Source organism: Giraffa tippelskirchi, chromosome 12 (genome assembly GCF_054371585.1).
Source record: "Giraffa tippelskirchi isolate mGirTip1 chromosome 12, T2T-mGirTip1v1.2.pri, whole genome shotgun sequence".
In the NCBI taxonomy this organism is placed as follows: domain Eukaryota; kingdom Metazoa; phylum Chordata; class Mammalia; order Artiodactyla; family Giraffidae; genus Giraffa; species Giraffa tippelskirchi.
The window spans coordinates 86,656,739-86,674,952 of NC_137286.1; the positions used below are offsets into that span (position 1 = coordinate 86,656,739).

At 46.6% G+C, this 18,214-nt stretch overlaps 1 long non-coding RNA gene across 1 annotated transcript; it reads right to left on the minus strand.

The window, feature by feature from the left end:
• Window positions 1-2,956: 2,956 nt before the first annotated feature.
• Window positions 2,957-7,619, minus strand: LOC145528662 (uncharacterized). Its single transcript, XR_014070529.1, has 3 exons — window positions 7,135-7,619; window positions 4,972-5,222; window positions 2,957-3,313 (listed from the first exon to the last, which is right to left on the minus strand). It is a non-coding gene; the product is annotated as an uncharacterized LOC145528662 (long non-coding RNA).
• Window positions 7,620-18,214: the final 10,595 nt, after the last annotated feature.

Below are 18,214 nucleotides of genomic sequence, written 5' to 3' on the forward strand. Positions count from 1 at the left end.
GAATTCCCACAGCCTTTGTATTGTTACAAAGAGCAGCAACTAACTGCTGGCATCTCTGACTTCTCAATTAACGGCCCATTCGGGTGGATCTCCCTAAAAATAGAATGTGTGCATGCTCAGTCTTGTCTGACTCTTTGTGACCCCCATGGACTGTAGCCCACCAGGCTCCTCTGTCCTTGGGATTCTCCAGACAAGAATACTGCAGTGGGTTGCCATTTCCTTCTCCAGGGGATCTTCCCGACCCAGGGATCAAACTCACATCTCCTGTGTCTCCTGCATTGGTAGGCAGATTCTTTACCACCTGGGTAGCCCAGAAAAGGAATGGTTTCCATCAAAAGTATATTCAAGACCTTACCTCATGCATGATTGAAAACAGCTGAGAGTGCTGAAATGCTCTTTCCCCATCTCAAAAATGTTTCAAAGACCTGCCATTAAATCCCACTTTCCCCCAGAGGGCTCTGAAGGAAGGAAACTTCTCTCCAGCACGTAGCCAAGGACAGAGATCTTCACTAGGAGATGGGAGCAACAGAAAAGCCATTTCACTGGACAATGGAACAAGCTGCTATATCCACACACACTTTCTCCCCTTCAAGATCAGCTCTGGGACTTCCTGGTGGTCCACTGGCTAAGACTCCATGCTCCGAACGCAGGGGGCCCAAGTTCAATCCCTAGTCAGGAAACAAGATCCCACCTGCTGCAACGAAGTGTTCACATGACACAACTTAACATCCTACGTGCCACAACGAAGATCAAAGATCCTGCATGCTGCAACTAAGACCCAGTGCTGCCAAGTAAATAAATTAAAATATTATATGTATATATATATAGAGAGAGAGAGAGAGACAGATAGATAGATCAGATAGAACTCCATCTCTGCTCAGCCTTTTGTGCCCACTCCAGGGGCCGCATCTGGTATCTGTCATCTACTTTCTCATATGCCAAACCATCACACTTGCCCTGGTACCTGATGGACATGTAAGGCTCAGACAAAATAATTCACACCAAAGACATGCTAAACATCAACTTGGTATCAGATATTGGGTTAGGAGCTAGGAATGCAAAGGAAAATATGCCTGGAACAGCTAACTGACCAAATCAAGGGAAAATATCATTAATAAATGCAAACAAACAAACAAAAAACCTTTAAAATGGTCACTCTCTCCCATTTACATCTCACCTGAAATCCTAATCTTCAATTTGCAACATTATAACTCTCTCCAGTGGTGACTAATTGCAGCATCATGAACAAAGGATGATAAGTCTAGTTGAGGAATAAGCAGTAGAAGGAAAGACCCTGATTCCCTCTCAGCGTTTCTGGCAAATTCATTTTCAAAGGCGCAAAATAGACCATTCACTTTATCCTCACATTTGATAATAACAAGAATGCCTAACATCTCTTGAGTCTCTTGGTGAGTACTCTGCTGAGTATGTCTTCACATATGTGATCCTGATAGCAAGATGCCTTTCTGCATCTTAAAGCCTATATCCTCTGCTCTCAGTAAATGCAGAAAAAAAAAAAAGACAGTCCCTCTCCCCACAATTCACAGACATTCTGGAATTTCATCTCCGCTGCTTCTAACTGGCCGGTGTCCATTGCTGATCCAACCACGTATAGATTGACATTCCCACACCTGAAGTCAGCTCCACCCAAACCACAAGGACAGTAAGTGCAGGAAGGTGAGTGTCTCACGGAAAATCAGAATGCTACTACCAGAGGGAGGTGGAGAGGAACCGAGATGTCTATTGAAGAGTGAAATCCCCAGCCTAGCCCAGTTCCCCACTAGTTACAACAGAGGTTAAAACAAAGTCATCATATGATACAAACTAAGAAGCCCCCAGACTCACAGCCCTGTCTTCCATCCTCTGTGAAGTTTGGCTTTGCACCCAATACAAACTTGAACGGACCTGAACATTCATCTTAAATAAATAAAAACACAGTTTGATGTAGCAGAACAGGATTTTTCAACTTCTGCATTATTGACGTTTAGGGCTGGATGCTTCTTCGTTGTGAGAGGTCTGTTCTGGGCGTTGTAGGATATTGAGCAGCCTCCTCCATCCTAGTCTCTACCCACTAGATCCTGTCCTCACCCTAACCCCCATTGTGAAACTAAAAATGTCTTCAGACTTTGCTAAATGTTTCCAGGGGGGCAAAATCAGCCTCCCAATATGAACCTCCATGTTAGAAGGCAGAAGAACAGAAAAGAAGAATTTTCAACACACACCAGGAAGGACAAATCCAAGTCACCTGGTCCATCTGGGTCCCCCTGAGGCCTTGAGGCCTGCCCAGCTGGAATCCTGGGTGGGAAAATTGGCTTACTGGACACTAGGTGCCAGAGACAGAGATCTTCCAGTCCTCTTTTAAACCTTCTCAGGGCTTGTCTCAGAGGTCCCAGGGTATCCCCTCTAATTTAAGTATGATGGTCACAAATCTTACCCCTTACCGAGTGCTTACTGCATGCAAGTCACTACTGGGTGCGCTTATAGGTATTTCCTTACTTTATCACCACATCAGCATTCCAGGACAGATGTTAGCTTCATTTCACAGAGGAGGAAACTGAAGCTCTGAGAAGTTAGCTATCCCCAAATCACACTTGGGCTTCCCTGGTGGCTCAAATGGTAAAGCGTCTGCCTATAATGTGGGAGACCTGGGTTCAATCCCTGGGTTGGGAAGATCACTTGGAGAAGGAAATGGCAACCCACTCCAGTACTCTTGCCTGGAAAATTCCACAGATGGAGGAGCCTGGTAGGCTACAGTCCATGGGGTTGCAAAGAGTCGGACAAGACTGAGCAACTGGTTCAGATCACATTTAGCAAATGCTAAAGCTGGGATGTAAAACTGTCTTGCAGAGTTTAGAGTTCCCACGTTTTCAAATACACTCTGCAGTCTCCCTGCATGTCCACTTGTAAACTGGGGTCCTGCTACTCACCACTCAAAGACCAATAAAAAGGCAAGGTTGGTGGAAAGGAAAATGTGCTTTATTTTGGATGGTGACAAACAGGGGGTGGGGAATGGACACCTGTCCAAAGGCCAACTCCCTACCATGACAATCAGTGGGCAAGAACTTTTACAGATGGAGAAAGAGGGTTACCTGCAAAAACAGCACAGTCAGCTCTGATCGTCATCTTGAAATAAGTCACGTGGTGGTTTGGTCAGTGTCATCTTGATTGTTTTAAGTACAGTTAGTCTTTAGTTCCAGGGTTGGTTTGTTCTCATTTCTTTGAGGCCAGTTCTCAGAATTGTGGCGGATTATGTTATGGCTACAGTCTAGTCACCACGTAGTTAACTTCTTCCACCTGGTGGGAGCTTCAGTATCTACAAAACAGTTCACAGGAAAGGGCTCAGAATATAATCTGTAACCCTCAAGGAGGAACTAAACGTCCTTGACGTTGCTTCATAACTAAACTATTACTGTTTGGTTCTCTGACTATTTTTCTTGGTTTCTGCATTTTCTCACTTCTCTGATTAAACTTACTCTAAAGTTTTTCTATAGACAAAAGGCAGATTGAGAACGTGGGGGCAAGGATCATATGGCCCTGCTCCATTTAACACTCTGATGGCTTTCTGTAGTCAAGCTCCCGTGACTCACCATTTCTATTGCAGTTTCTCTTTTCTTTGAGATTTTCTTTTCTCTCCTTCTTTTCCCTGAGATCTTGGTTTCTACTTTGAGGGTTTGGTGTTTGTTGTTGTTGTTGTTTTGTATATATTTGTCTATTATTTTTGGCTGCATCGGATCTTAGTTGAGGCACGAAAGATTTTTGTTGAGACATGCAGGTTTGGTTGCCCTGCAGCACGTTGAACCTTAGTTCCCTGACCAGGGATCGAACCAGGCTCTTAACCACTGGACCACCGGGGAAACCCCCACTTTTAGAGTTTAACTGCTTCATTTCTATAGATTTAACGGAACAAAGGAACTGAATAATGGTAACTATTGCTCACCCTTAGGCAAATGACTGTACTTCACTATTCTCTTGGATATTTGGTCATTTTAGAGATTGGTTTCCTTGCTTAACTCTGTTATCATTTTAAAGATCAGAGTATGATGAAGGGGCCTCTATTTGGAACTCAGAAGACCTGGGTTTTCCTTTTGGCCCTGCTCCAAACTCGCTGTGTGACCTCAGGAAAATGCTTCAATATCTCTGAGTCTCAAATTGAGGGGCTAGTCTACAAGGGCTCTTCTAGCTATTCAATAAAGGCTCTAAATCTAAAATTAATTCCACGGCCATTCAGAAAGTCTGAAATATTTAGAAGAGGTTTCAAATGTTAATAAGTAGCAAGTGCTGCTTCTCAGCAGTGGCAAGAGCCCCGCTGTGTGGAATAACAGCTCATGGCCGACTGCAGCGTGTTCCATGAGGGCAGAGAAGGGGGCAGGCCTGTGTCACCTGAGTCTTGATAGAAAACATAGTTTAAAATGCATGCCTGGACTGAAGGGGGACAGTGATGGCCCTCAGATGGCTGCACTGCATGGAGATGGTGAGACAGGAGGAGGGGCCTCGAGTGAGGCCCAGCGGAGGATAGATGTAAATGGAGCACTACGCTCAGAGGCCCTGAGTATGACCACGGGGCAGAGATGCTGCCTCCAAACATTAAGCGAACACAGCTCATTCAGCAGGAGAAGTGGGGCAAGCACGGTGCCTCTCACAGCACCAGCGCGCCAACAGGCCAAGCCTCCCACCTTCTGTCTCCCAGGCTGCTGGCTGCCCAGAAGACAATAGCATTGCGGTCAAAAAGGGGGGCCCCATGGCTGGAAGGGGGGCCCCCCCTGCAGAGACGAGAGTGGCCTGAAGCCCTTCCAGGAGCCAAGGATCTCTGAGGCCAGGAGGGACCAACCGTCTTCCTCCCTCCCTCCCTCTTAACCTCCCATCCCAAACTCAGCTGCCATCAAACTGCACTTCCAGTTGAGTCCTCAGAGAACATCGCTAATGGATCCTCCCAGCTGGAGAATTAGAAACCCAGGAGCCAGGGGAACCCACCTCAGCTTCATAGTAAAGGTGGTCTGAGAGCTTGAGAAGAAGACCTCCAGGGAGTGGCTAAGGAAAGGAAGCCCTTCTCCCCTCTCTGCCCACACCAGGGGCCAGGGCTAAGTATCATGTTGGAGGCAGCTGGGGAGACAACTTAGAGATGCTGGGAAATCACCCAGGGCCTCCCCTGGCTCCTCAAGTCCTGGGCAGATCCAGAGGCCAAGCAGGTAAGGGACAAGCTTCTCCTCTGGTCCTGTGCACAGCTGTGGAGACAAGGGCACGGTTCAGAGAAGGATTTAGCACGAGAGGAGGGGGAGGAGGATCGTTAGAGGGCTCCAGGCTGGGCAAGGGATCTGGGAGACCCTGGTCACTGAGGTTAGGAAGTGGACACATCCAGCCACAGGTAGACAGAGGGCTTGGCACTCAGGGATCATGCATTTGGGGTCATCAGGAAGCAGGAAGGGGTTGACACTTGGAGGTTGGACAAATATGCATAGGAGAAGTGAGTAGACCAAGAAGATGGGTAACACAAAACATGACTTTAGGATGTCCTTTGGGACTTCCCTGATGGTCCAATGATTTCATGGCAGAGAGCGTGGGTTCCATCCCTGGTTGGGAACTAAGATCCCACATGCTGCACGGTACTGCCAAAAAATAGACAGAATAAAATAAAATGGCCACTGTTGAGAGGCTGTGTTTCTTGGGTTAGGTCACTTCTGTGTTATTAGGAAGTACAATGGTGATGATCACCACACATAAACTTTGCAAAGTCACAATTTAAAAAGCAGTCATTAGGGACCTCCCCCCTTGCTGGTCCAGGGGCTATAAACTTTGCAAAGTCACAATTAAAAAAGCAGTCATTAGGGACCTCCCCCTGCTGGTCCAGGGGCTAAGACTCCAAGCTCCAACGCAGGCGGCCCACGTTCGATCCCTAGTCAGAGAACCAGGTCCCACATGCTGAAACTGACGATCCTATGTGTTGCAACTAAGACACCGGGACAGTTAAATAAACATGTTGTTTTTTTTTTAAAGCAGTCAGCAGACCTCCTCAGTGCCTTCCACACTTTTATGGATAGCTGTGCTGAAAAAGCTTCCTTAGCTACTTTAGGCCAAATGGACACCTCCTCCATCCACAAGACATGTGCCTCCTCTCTTTCCCCCAGAGAAAGTAGGACCTTCGGCAGCTCAGTTTTACTTGTACCTTAAGTAAATAGCACATGGATGGCACTCAGGAACTATGTGATGAATGAATGAATGAATCATTTAATCATCAGTCTTTGTAGTAAGTTGTAGACTCCCTTTAGAAAAATCATTTCTAAATCCAAAGCCCCTGTACCAGTGCTTAACATGCAGTAGGTGCTAAATAAATGTTTTTGAATGTAGTAAATGTTTCCATGCAATCAGCAGGCAATGTTTGCTCCTTGGCTGCCCTGGGAATCATTTACCCAATGCCCCCCACCCCACCATCCCCATCCCTTACAAAAAATTGGGGTGAATTTCTGAGTTGTTCTCTAGATGAGCAAAAGAGTCACTTCTAAAAATATGTGTGCAAACCTTCTTTTCTTTGTTTCTTTCTTCCTTTTTTTTGGCTAAAAGTCAAGCCCAGCAAATGTCTAGCCTCCTGCATCAGCAGAAAAACACAGGACATAGTAAGGACATGGCTGCGAGGAGGAGAAAATATCTATCTGTTTTAGTTAATTTGAAGAGCTGGTTTTATCAGAAACTTTGTGTATTTGTCAGATTACAAATGAGCGCTCCCAGACCCCACGGGCTCTCTTTGGTGATGCGAACCCTCCTGCATCAATTCCTTCGGGAGCAGGCTGGCAGGATGGCACCTTAACCACCAAATCTGCATAATAGACATAATGACTACCATCAGGATGAGTGACAGAAACACTGTCATTAACAAGGTCGTGTAGTCTTGCTTTTTTGTGTTGACCTATGGTAAATTAAGACCCTTTCCCTCTCCTCTGAAAGGATTCAGCTGTCCTGCTCCCCTTTCTCTCCCCCTCCCCTGGGTGCTCCCCCACCCCTGAGTCTTTAGTTCTCCCTCCTATTCCCACCCCATGATCCACTGACGCACCTCCCCCTGATTTCCTCTGGGATCCAACCAGAAGCCTCCCCGTTTCCCTTTTAATTTAGGGGTGTGACATCTTCTCTAACGAGTTCACTAACCTTCATTTCAGAGACTGAGAGCCACTACCCATCCAGGCAGAGGGCGGCCCAAAGCCTCTAGTCTCAGAATTTGGTCCGAAGGAAGCATCACTGCTACCTGTGGGCTTCCATTCGGAAACCTGTTTGGCGCACAGAATTCTTGGCTGTGTTTCCTGGGTGCAGCGGGAACTGAAGTCTAAGTGGTCGCGTTTGAAGCCACTCCACTGGTGGCCAAGCACAAGGCAAAGGCCAGCCTTTTGCTGCAAGTTATGCCAGTTCTGAAAAGCAGGAAGTTCCAGGAAAGAAGAAGCAAGCCCAAGTGTTAATAAAAAAAAAACAACTAAAAGCAGTTATAAAATTACCTTTTGTGCTAGTTTCCTAGGGCTGCAGTGACTACTGTATATTAGTTGTTCAGTCACATCCGACTCTTTGTGACCCCATGAACTCCTCTGCCCATGGGATTTCCCAGGCAAGAATACTGGAGTGGGTTGCCATTCCCTTCTCCCGGGGATCTACAAGTTGCCACATGCTGGATGACTTTAAACAGCAGAAATGTATTTTCTCATGGTTCTGGAAGCTAGAAGTCCAAAATCAACGTACTCTCTCCAAAGATTTGGGGGGAAGATGTTACCCTGCCTCCTCTGAGGTTCTGGCGCCACCAGCCATCCTGCGTGCCGTCTCACAGTTGCATCACTCCCATCTCTGCCTCCATCTCCATGTGGCCTTCTTCTCAGCATGTCCCTGGGCCTTCTCTCCTCTCCTTTAAGGACACCATTCACTGAGTTTAGGACCCGCTGTAATCCAGGATGCTCTCATCTTATTAACTAACTGCATCTGCAAAGACCATTTCCAAATCTGAGATTCCAAATAAATGGACATGAACTTGGAGAGGACACTATTCAACACAGTACACGATTTGAAAGACGAAGATAGATTTTTAAAAATTTTTTTATTTTTGTCTGCGCTGGGTCTTCATTGCTGTGTGCGGGCTTTTCTCTAGTTGCGGTGAGCGGGGGCTCCTCTCTGTTGAGGTGTGAGGGCTTCTCATTGTGGGGGCTTCTCATTTCGGCAGCTTCTCTTGCTGTGGAGCATGGGCTCTAGACCTCGGGCTCAGTAGTTGGAGGCAACAGATTAGATGCCCCATGGCATATGCGATCTTCCTGAACCAGGGATCGAACCCATGTCCCCTGCACTGGCAGGCAGATGCTTAACCTCTGACCACCAGGAAGTCCAGAAGATGGATTTTTAAAAAACATGTCTGGATTTCTTCATATTCTCTTTGCATATCTTTCAAATGTCATGTAGGGGAGAAGGAAAAAATACAGTATTTTAATTTGGGGAGTTTTTTAATCCCAAAGAGTTGCCACAATGCTAATTTAAACCTAGGGGCCTCAAAATAATATTTCACAACGATCCTCCTTAATGCTTATTTTTCAGCTCAATATACACAGCTCCTCTTTAGGAAAGAGCCCTTTTCCTCTATGCCTTGCTTCTCCCACCTCCCAAGTTCAGGGCCTGCTCTAGGGTGGCTGCTTGTCAGAGAAGGGAGGTGCATACGGTAAGAACAGTAGAAATGTCAGTGTCAAGTGTGGAGGAAAGATCCCTTAGGACTTTCACGGCCTCATTTTGGAGTGAATTAAAACTTATTTGTGGGACTTCCCTGGTGGTCCACTCCAGGGACTGCGCTTTCACTGCAGGAGGGCATGGGTTTGATCCCTGGTTGGGGAACTTGCATGCTGTGTGGCAGGGCCAAAAAAAAAATTGTTTGTATAAACATCATATGAGCTTTTCTTAAATTTTCAAGTAAAATTCAAGAATTCTAATTCTAACGAAGGTTGCCTTCCCACTACTTAAAATTTCTCCTTCCTATGTCCACACAATTACAGTGGAAGGAGCAACGTCAATTACCAAGATACTTCAAGTCCAAAAATCTGATTTTTGAAAACCAGAACATAAAAACGACCTAAAGCAATTTTTTTTAAGCATTGGTTCTCAACCAGGAGCCATTTTACACCCCGGGGGACACTTGGCAATCATCCGGAGACGGTTTTGGTTGTCATGCCTGAAGGGGTTCTGCTGGTATCTACAGAAGAGGGATACTGCTAAACATCCTTCAATACACAGCAAAGCCCTTCACCACAAAAATAAAAATAAAAAAAAAAGATCCATCAACAGTGCCAAGATTAAGAAGCCTTGGTGAAGTACCAAGAAAATGTTTCTAAAACCACATTTTGATCATGCTTCACTCCTGCTCAAATGGCTGCACATTATCTTTGAGAATTTAAGCTCCTTGACCTTTAAGACCTTCTAGAACTTTCCCCAGTTTCTCTTTCCAGCCTTTACCCCCTACTCCCAATAAGAACCCTTCTCATCTACTACCCTGAGCCTGCACTTACACTGCTCAAGCCCTTCACAGTTCACCCTACTTTGAAAATGTTTTCCCCTGCTCTCAGACTTAAACCTTATCTGCCCTTCCAGGACCAGCTAAAGCTCCTGGCCTTCCAGAAACCCTCTGGGCCCAGCCCCTTCCTCTCCGTCTCAGCTTACCTCCCTTTCAGTTCACTCCAGCCACACTGGCACCCTTGCTAGTTCATTCACACCTCTAGCTTTTTTCCCATCTCTTTGCCTGGTTCCTTGTATGAGTGGCTTCCTCACCAGGGAAGTCCCTCTAGTCTTTTTTCTTTCTTTCTTTCTTTTTTACACTCGTATGTGCGCTTTGAGGCCAGAAATATTGACCAGCTTTTCATCCCTTTCACGATGAGTCTGACTCATAGTGGTGAGCATCTGTTGAGTGAATGGATGAACTCACACGCTGGCGTTTGGTTAGTGAACTCTCAAGGTCCATCTCTCTCATTCTCAAAGGCCGAGCTGCCGCGCCCCCACCATCCAGCATGATGCTTTGGGCAAGGTTTCAGTCACTGTACACCGGGTGAATAAGTGCCTGCCACACATTTCCTTACATTCCAGTATTTCTAGATCCAGACTCCACAGTGGACCTGCTTTATAGTTAATTCCAAGTGGTTGAGGGCTGAGGCAGGAAGCAGTTTTCTGACTGATTAGCTAAATTAGCTGGTAGCCACTACATTCTCATGAACCATTCAAAATTGCTCCAATTCTGTTTTATAGCATTAACATGCCTTATTTAGTATCAGTGGGCTTAATATGCTTTCTAGGAATAAATTTTCATTGCTTTGTTCATCAAAATCCATGTCGTTCCTTGCTCTGCAAAGACCTGGCAGACAACCTCTCAATTTCCATTTGATTTTCCTCCCCTGGGGCAGTTGCAAAGGAGAGCCGACATTGTACTTACATGGCATTTTGCTGTATTTCCTCCAGTCACCTACAGCAGAAAGGCTAACTGTCTCCTGATATTCTTTTCTTTGTGGTTGTAGAATGTTCACTTGGGATGCGGCCACCGTGGCTAAAAATCACATCTCCCAGACTCCTTTGCACTGAGGTATGGCCATGAGACAAAGTTCTGGCCAAAAAGATGTGAATGGAAGGTAAGTATGAGCTTGTAACATGAGCGTCTTCCCCCTCTTTTTTTTTTTCTGGTCTAAATACGGATGAGGCAGTGCCCATCATGCAGATGAGGGCTGTATTCCAAAGATAGCAGAACGACAAAGTGGAAGGCAATTGGGTCAATGACTCCACCACTACCTTGCCAGCCGTTAGTGCTTTAGGCTCATGTGAGAGTTTATGTGGCAGGACACTTCTTATCTTGTTTAACTGATTGTTACTTGGGGTCTGGCTCCCAAAGATGACCTGATAGGCTCACCCTTTCCTACCTTCTCCACTAAAAATATCAGCAGTACCATCCCCATTTTGCCAAAGGTAAAGAGGAGGTATGCCTACATCATTCAATAAAATCAGCAGAAATGCTAGAGTTGAGCCAATACCTCCTGAGACTTGCTTTTCTCTGCCTCCTCTGCTACCCAAGCTTCTCTCTCCTCCCTATTCTTGGCCTTTTCTTAGCTCCTTCCAACCTTAATCTTGCTCACAGGAATCCATCAGGTGGTCCAAGATAATCTGAGTAAAGGATATTTTGAAAGACCCTGAGAAGGCTTACCTTCAGTCAGCAGTGCTCTTTACATTCCAAGAGGGAACCCACCCCATTCCTTTTTCTCAGCTTCCCTGGAGGTCTCATTTACTGCACCGAGACAGAGCACCATTCCTTCAGACTTAAGGATGCTTCCAGAACTTGTGATCTGAGCCTGTCGCTGTGGTTTGCTTTCAAGTTATCAGAGACCCCTGAACCATGAACACTCTTTGCCAATATCAAAGTGCTTTCAGTGGTCTCCACTGACCTTCCCCCTTTCTCCATTTGTTGAAAATAGATGATCCTAGTGTCCCGAAGGGCTCCCGATGGAAGCTGCCAAAAAAGAATCTGGGTGAGTCAACTCATTCAGACAACACATGTGTGTGGAGCACCTGCTCAGGTACCATCCTAGACACTGAGGATGCATCAGAGAGCAAGACAAACAAGCTCCCTATCTCCCAGAGCTCCCATTAGTGGGACAGACAGTTGAGGAAGGAAAGCAGGAGCAACCAGGAAGGAGAGAGAGAGGAAAGGGGACCTAGAACAGGGAGAAGAGAGAGTAGATTCATATTGGGATGAAAGTATGATGAAGAAAATGCAATGGGGAGTGGGTCAGGCTGGCCTCTCCCCAAGGAGACTGATTGAGCTCAGGCTTAAATGATAACAAGCCAGTCATGGGGATAAGGACCTGGGGAAGAATTCCGGAAGAAGGGACAGCAGACGCCAGTGCCAGAGGGTGGGAACATGCTGGGTGTTTAGAGGGGCAGACAGAAGACCCTTGTTGGCTTCAGTGACATGAATAAGGAGGAGGACATGAGATGGGGTTAGCTCAGGCTCCTTTCAGCCCTTAAAAGTCCACACATAGAGTTGGAAAGGTGGGCCTGGAGTCAGGAAAAGAGGAAGTGGGAGGTCCACCCTTAATCAATGTCCTTCCCAAGGAGAGAGGAGCTTAAGAAATGTCTGAAAATCTGTTTCAGTTGAATCCAGTCCCTCATGATCTCAAAGTCCTTTAGAGAGGGCTCTGCCTGTGTTTACACTTTGATGTGTGGTAACCATGGTGATGATGAGATGGGTTGACAATTGAAAGCTTCACTAAACTTTGGTATTAAATGTATCCAGTTCGAACTTCTCCAAAATATGTATCTTCCAGCACAAGCAGAAAGTGAAACTTCCTCTTCCAAGCCTAAATACTTAATGGAACAACTCACCGTAAAAGCAAAATCTAAAGCCTAAAAAACAGAGACTATTCTTGCCTCAAAATCTTGTTTTTCTGCATTTATGACACATTGTGGATCAGATGGTCCCTCAAGACCTCAGTCTTGAGCAACCCAAAACAGAGCCTTTCTGATCAGATCTCTGGGCTGAGTGAGATGGGCTCACAGGACTCGTTTTATGTCTTTGGACCTCAGTTTTATCTTTGACATGAATGTAAATACCTCAAGATTAATGTCAGCTAATTGGTAAGTAGACTCTAGAACCTGCCTTTTCTCATTTTTGGAAATCATGATGACTTCTGCCTCTCTGTGTGACATACCTCCCATAATTTCTCAGAAATGACTGCTCACAGGTCTGTGGTCAATTACTCATTCAATGCCTGAAAATTCAATGGCCATACCATGATAGACAGGATGACCATGGTCCCTGCCTTCGAGAAGCTAAGTCTAGCAGGGAACACAGATACTGAACAGGTAATTTCTGGAGTCAGTGTCATGCAGGAGAAATTCAGGTCCCTTTGGGAAACAGCCATCTACAATGTCTGGGGTGCCAGGAGGCTCCATGGTAAAGAATCCACCTGCAATGTGGAAGACCTGGGTCTGATCCCTGGGTCAGGAAGATCCCTTGGATAAAGAAATGGCAACCCACTCCAGTATTCTTGCTTAGGAAATCCCATGGACAGAGGAGCCTGGTGGGCTACAGTCCAGGGAGTTGCAAAGAGTGGGACACGACTGAGCACTCACAGCACATACACATCCACAATGTCCAGACCTATGGCTTGGAAAACTCGACCCCCCTGGAAGGTTGCATCCACCTTGAGACATTTTTTTTCTAGCCTTTAAAGATGGTTTTGCTTTATGATGCATTGAAGAACCTGCTGGTCTTGCTTTCTATCACCTGCCTGTGGTACAATGGCTCCCTAAGCATGGCCCTGCCCCATCTTTCTCCAAATATACTTCGGAGCAGTGTCACAGAAAGAGATGTGGAGTCATGGAAAGACCCAGCATTTGGCCTGAAATGATCTGGGCTCAAATCCCAGCTTTGCCTCCGAGATGTCCCCCACATGCTCTGAGGATAATAACTCTTACCCACCCCATCCCCCAAGGATTATTGTGAGGATCCATGTGATCATTTACATGAAAATGCTTTGCAAACTATGGAGCATTATTCTCATGTCAGCTGCTATTTCACAAGTCTTAGCATATTCTGGACTTCAGCTTTTCCTGACACTAATATACAGATTCCTGCTATTCTTTTGTGACACCCTTCATTATGTGCCCCTCCTTCCATCTTTTGTTTGTGTTCATCTGAAATCAGAGCTTTAACAGCCACCCCTCACCACCACTTCGGTTCTTTTAGCTGCCTCTTCCTTTTCTTCTGCGTGATGTTTTCGGTACCGGTATAGATAGGATGTCACATAAAACTTCATAACCTTCCCAGGTCCTTTTGGAATCGTCCTCAAATCCAAATCACAAGCATTTCTCTATTCCATTCATGAACTTGGAACATCAGGAAACTCCTTTTAGTCCAGATCAAAATGATCTTTCTCAGCTTGGTGTCAAGTCAGGACCAGGGTAGCCCAGCTTTTTCCTGAAATCTCTCCCCTCTGGTGGTGGCCCTGGAGTAACTTTATGGAAGCCATAAGGATCAAAGTCTTCCCCAATGGCTCAGTGGTAAAGAATCCGCCTGCAATGAGGAAGATGCAGTTTCAATCCCTGGGTTGGGAAGATCCCTTGGAGAAGGAAATGACAACCCACCGCAGTGTTCTTGCCTGGAAAATCCCAAGGACAGAAGAGCCTAATGGGCTACTGTCCGTAGGGCTGCAAAAAGTTAGACAGGACTCAGCATGCATGCACACATGCATGCAGGGGTCAAAAGTCCTCTGAGGGTCTAATACAGTGGTTCAGAGAACCTAGCAGCTGTTTATCCAGGGACTCCTCCTATCACCCCAGAGTTTTCTTAGGGCTCCCAGACCCACCCCACAACTGACCTCATCAAGCCAAAAAGCTGCGTCTCTGTTCACTGGCCCACCACCAAGGCACCCCACCTCAGCCTCCCAGGCAGTTGGCAGCAGGATGGGGGCAAGCAGGCCTGGGAGTAAAACATTTCTCCCAGGACCTACCAGAGGCAGTTTCAAGCCTGTGCTGCCCCCTCCTCGTCCAGACAAGCCACCACTGACCCTGGTGGCAACCTGCCAGCAGTTGCACTGCCCTCTCTGTTCCTAATCATCACCAAGGCCTTTGCAATCCAGGCACCTGGAGTCAGAGCAAGAGGGTCCCAACTTTCACTCGGGAAGTCCCAGTGGTTTCCGGGTGACTGGCACAGGCAAGGTTTGGGGAGAACTCCTAAGGCAGGCAAGCAATGAGATTGTGGCTATTACGAAGTACCAACATGGGAAAACCCAAGTACACGGAAAGGAAATGACCGTCATTTTTTGCCCCAGTTCAGTAAAAAAAGGGTCGCTGGGTAATTGCAGCTCAGACGCAACTTCTTTATTGGAAGTGTCTTGCTCCCCAAGACAATAAACAGGGCAGCAAGTGGGAGGGATGATAAGACCCTGAGTTGTTACCATGAGGAGTGAGGGGCAGCTAGCTGAGTGCTGCTGGCGAGGATGCTGCTATGGAAACAGCTCTTTCCCAGCTGTGGGCACCTCCGCCGAGGTCCTCAGCCCAAAGTCGGCTTGCTTCCCTGGCCGAAGCAGTGCGGTCCCTGGAGACACAGAGGCACATACACAAAGGGCAGCCCATTAAAAAGGATGAGGCTCTTGAGCAAAGAACCAAGGCATGGCGGGACTGTGGCTGCTCCCCAGCTCCCTGACCTCCGCTTTACCAGGCGACAGTAGCTTTCTCCCGAGTAACTTAGGAGGAATCCCAGGAGAACGTTGCCTGTGTTTTCAAACAAAGACTCCAGAGCTCTTTGGTTACTGAGCAGGACACAGTCTTTCTTCTTCTTCTTCTCCTTTTTTTTTTTTTTAAGCCTTTTTGATTCAATCTACCCATCTTCCATAGTCATCCCCCAGTGTCACTGAGCCTCCCATGTCAGACAGAAATAACTACTGTTTGCCTGAAACACAGGTTCATTTATTGCTGGAACATGGCACATCGTAAAATCGGCAAATCTTGGGGCATTCTGAAATATAAGCACTACCATAAAAAAAAAAGAGTAGCTTTGTATTGTCCAAAACACTCATCATTTTCACTTGTTGCAGTCAGAGACGTTAAGCGAGCTTCCTCTTTATAATTCGGAGTAGTTTTTTAAAAATGTGTGTCCCCATGGGTTCTGGAAAGCCTGCTGGTTTTGTTATTGTTTTGGTCATATGGTTTAAGGGTATCTTAGAGCTGTTCAAGAAAGTTTTCCTTTTACCTTTTTTTTTTTTTTTGGTTTTATGGAAATATTGACCCACAAGGATTTAAATCCTCCTTGGTTATAGGCCTCCGGAGACAAAGCCATATCCATGGCAACCACAGGCGGCCCAGCAGAAGAGAGAACACACCAGACTCAGAGCATAAAGGCTCTGTTTACCGATGACTGAGATCTTGAAAGCACTACTGTACTTTCTGACTCCCAGCTGAGGGCAGGACTCCAGGCTGTCCTCACCCTTCAGACTAAGCAATCTATGATCGGAGCCACAGAAAGGGGAGAAGCTCTTTTCCCAGCCCCTGGACACCACTTCTCCAAAGGCCTGGGTTGGTCCTGCAGGAAAAGAAACAGTGAGCCAGTAGGAGAAGGAGGCGGGGACAGGGCATGTCCTGGGGAGGGACGGGGCGTGGCACCGACTAGGACTTCCGGGCTCTGGGTGGGCGGGGACCTGCTTAGCTGCGGGCCCTCTGAAGCCGATCTCCTGCCCAGACCACCTCACTCTTGGGAGGCAGACACACCCATCAGAGCAGGGCCTACAGGAGCTCAGGTCCCCAGGTCACAGCCAAGCGTTTTGTGAGCTACCCGTTAATGCTCCCATCTTGTACCAGCGGGCTTAATTCCATCAGCCTTTTCTAGGTGCCGAGTACAAATCGGGTAGTGACTTCCCAGGTGGCACCAGTGGTAAAGAATCTACCTGCCAATACAGGCAATGCCAGAGAGGTGGGTTCCATCCCTGGGTGGGGAAGATCCTCTGGAGAAGGAAATGGCAATCCACTCTAGTATTCTTGCCTGGGAAATCCCATCGACAGAGGAACCTAGTGGGCTACAGTCTATGGAGTCGTGAAGATCTAACACGACTGAGCATGTGTGCAACTGACAAATCAGATAAACACTCAAACCCAAGTAAAGAGTTGTGCTCACCGACCACCTCCCTGCTTTGTGCTCCCCGGGCACTAAACTGGAGCTCACACAGCTCTCCCTGCAGCTGAACCAATAAAGTCTCGGCCTTGCGGTGCCTCCTCTCCAGACAGAGAGTTCATCAGAGCAAACACCAAAGTGTAAAGAATTCGAACCCCAAATGCATGAATTTTAACCCAGAACACAATAGAGCCCTCCCTAGGAAATTTTCAGATGCCTGAATCTAGGGAAGGAGAGGAGACTGCAGAAACTGGGGGGAAGGGCATCGCAGGGACCAGCGATCCGATTCTGTCCCTATAGTGGAAACAGTCACAGACTTTATTTTCTTGGGCTCCAAAGTCACTGTGGATGGTGACTGCAGCTGTGAAATTAAAAGACGCTTGCTTCTTGGAAGAAAAGCTATGACAAATCTATAGACAGCATATTAAAAAACAGAGACATCACTGTGCTGACAAACATCTGTATAGTCAAAGCTATGGTTTTCCAGTAGGCGTGTAAGGATATGAGAGTTGGACCATAAAGAAGACTGAGCACCGAAGAATTGATGCTTTTGAACTGTGGTGTTGGAGAAGACTCTTGAGAGTCCCTGGGACAGCAAGGAGATCAAACCAGTCAATCCTAAAGAAAATCAATCCTAAATATTCTTTGGAAGGACTGATGCTGAAGCTGAAGCTCCAATACTTTGGCCACCTAATGGGAAGAGCCAACTCATTGGAAAAGTCCCTGATGCTGGGAAAGATTGAGAGCAAGAGGAGAAGGGGATGACAGAGGATGAGATGGTTGGATGGCATCACCGACTCAATGGACAGGAGTTTGAGCAAACTCCGGGAGACAGTGAAGGACAGGGAAACCTGGCGTGCTGCAGTTCACAGGGTCACAAAGAGTCGGACATGACTTAGTGACTGAATAACAGCAACTCCCCCCTGGGTCTCCCAGTAAAGGAGAAAGGCCATCCCCAAGGATTAAATTACAAGAAACTTATGAGGAAAGGCAGGATCAATCAGGCACTTCTTCTGTAGCAGCTTGGGGGTTTTGTCTATTTTCTATGCCTGGCTTCTACATACATATATATTTGGATGTTTTAAAAGTTCTGGACATGGGAATCCCCTGGCAGTCCAGTGGTTGGGACTCCATGCTCCCACTGCAGGGGGCACAGGTTCCATCCTGGTTGGGGAACTAAGATCCTGCATGCAGTGCAGGGCAACAACAACAACAAAAAAGGAAGTTCCAGACATTAAAACAGTTTGAAAATTACTGCTCTAGAGACAGAAAAAGAGGATGGAGAGAAGGTAGGGGAAAGATTTTGGAGTGCTTAGTGGGTGCCTTTGTATTAGTTTATTTGCTTATTCTTTCATTGACCTTATCACACAAGCATTGCATTTTCTATTGGTTTTCAGATAACTGTAAGTTGAAGAAAATACAGAATTTCCCCCCAATATCACACATTGGCAATAAAATCATTTCCAAGTCTATGTCAAGTTGAAGCTGTGCACCAGGGCTGTTTGATTCACTGCCCAGCTTTACTCCTCTATAAAACTAGCTGTTTGCCTGTGATTACAGATGACAAAA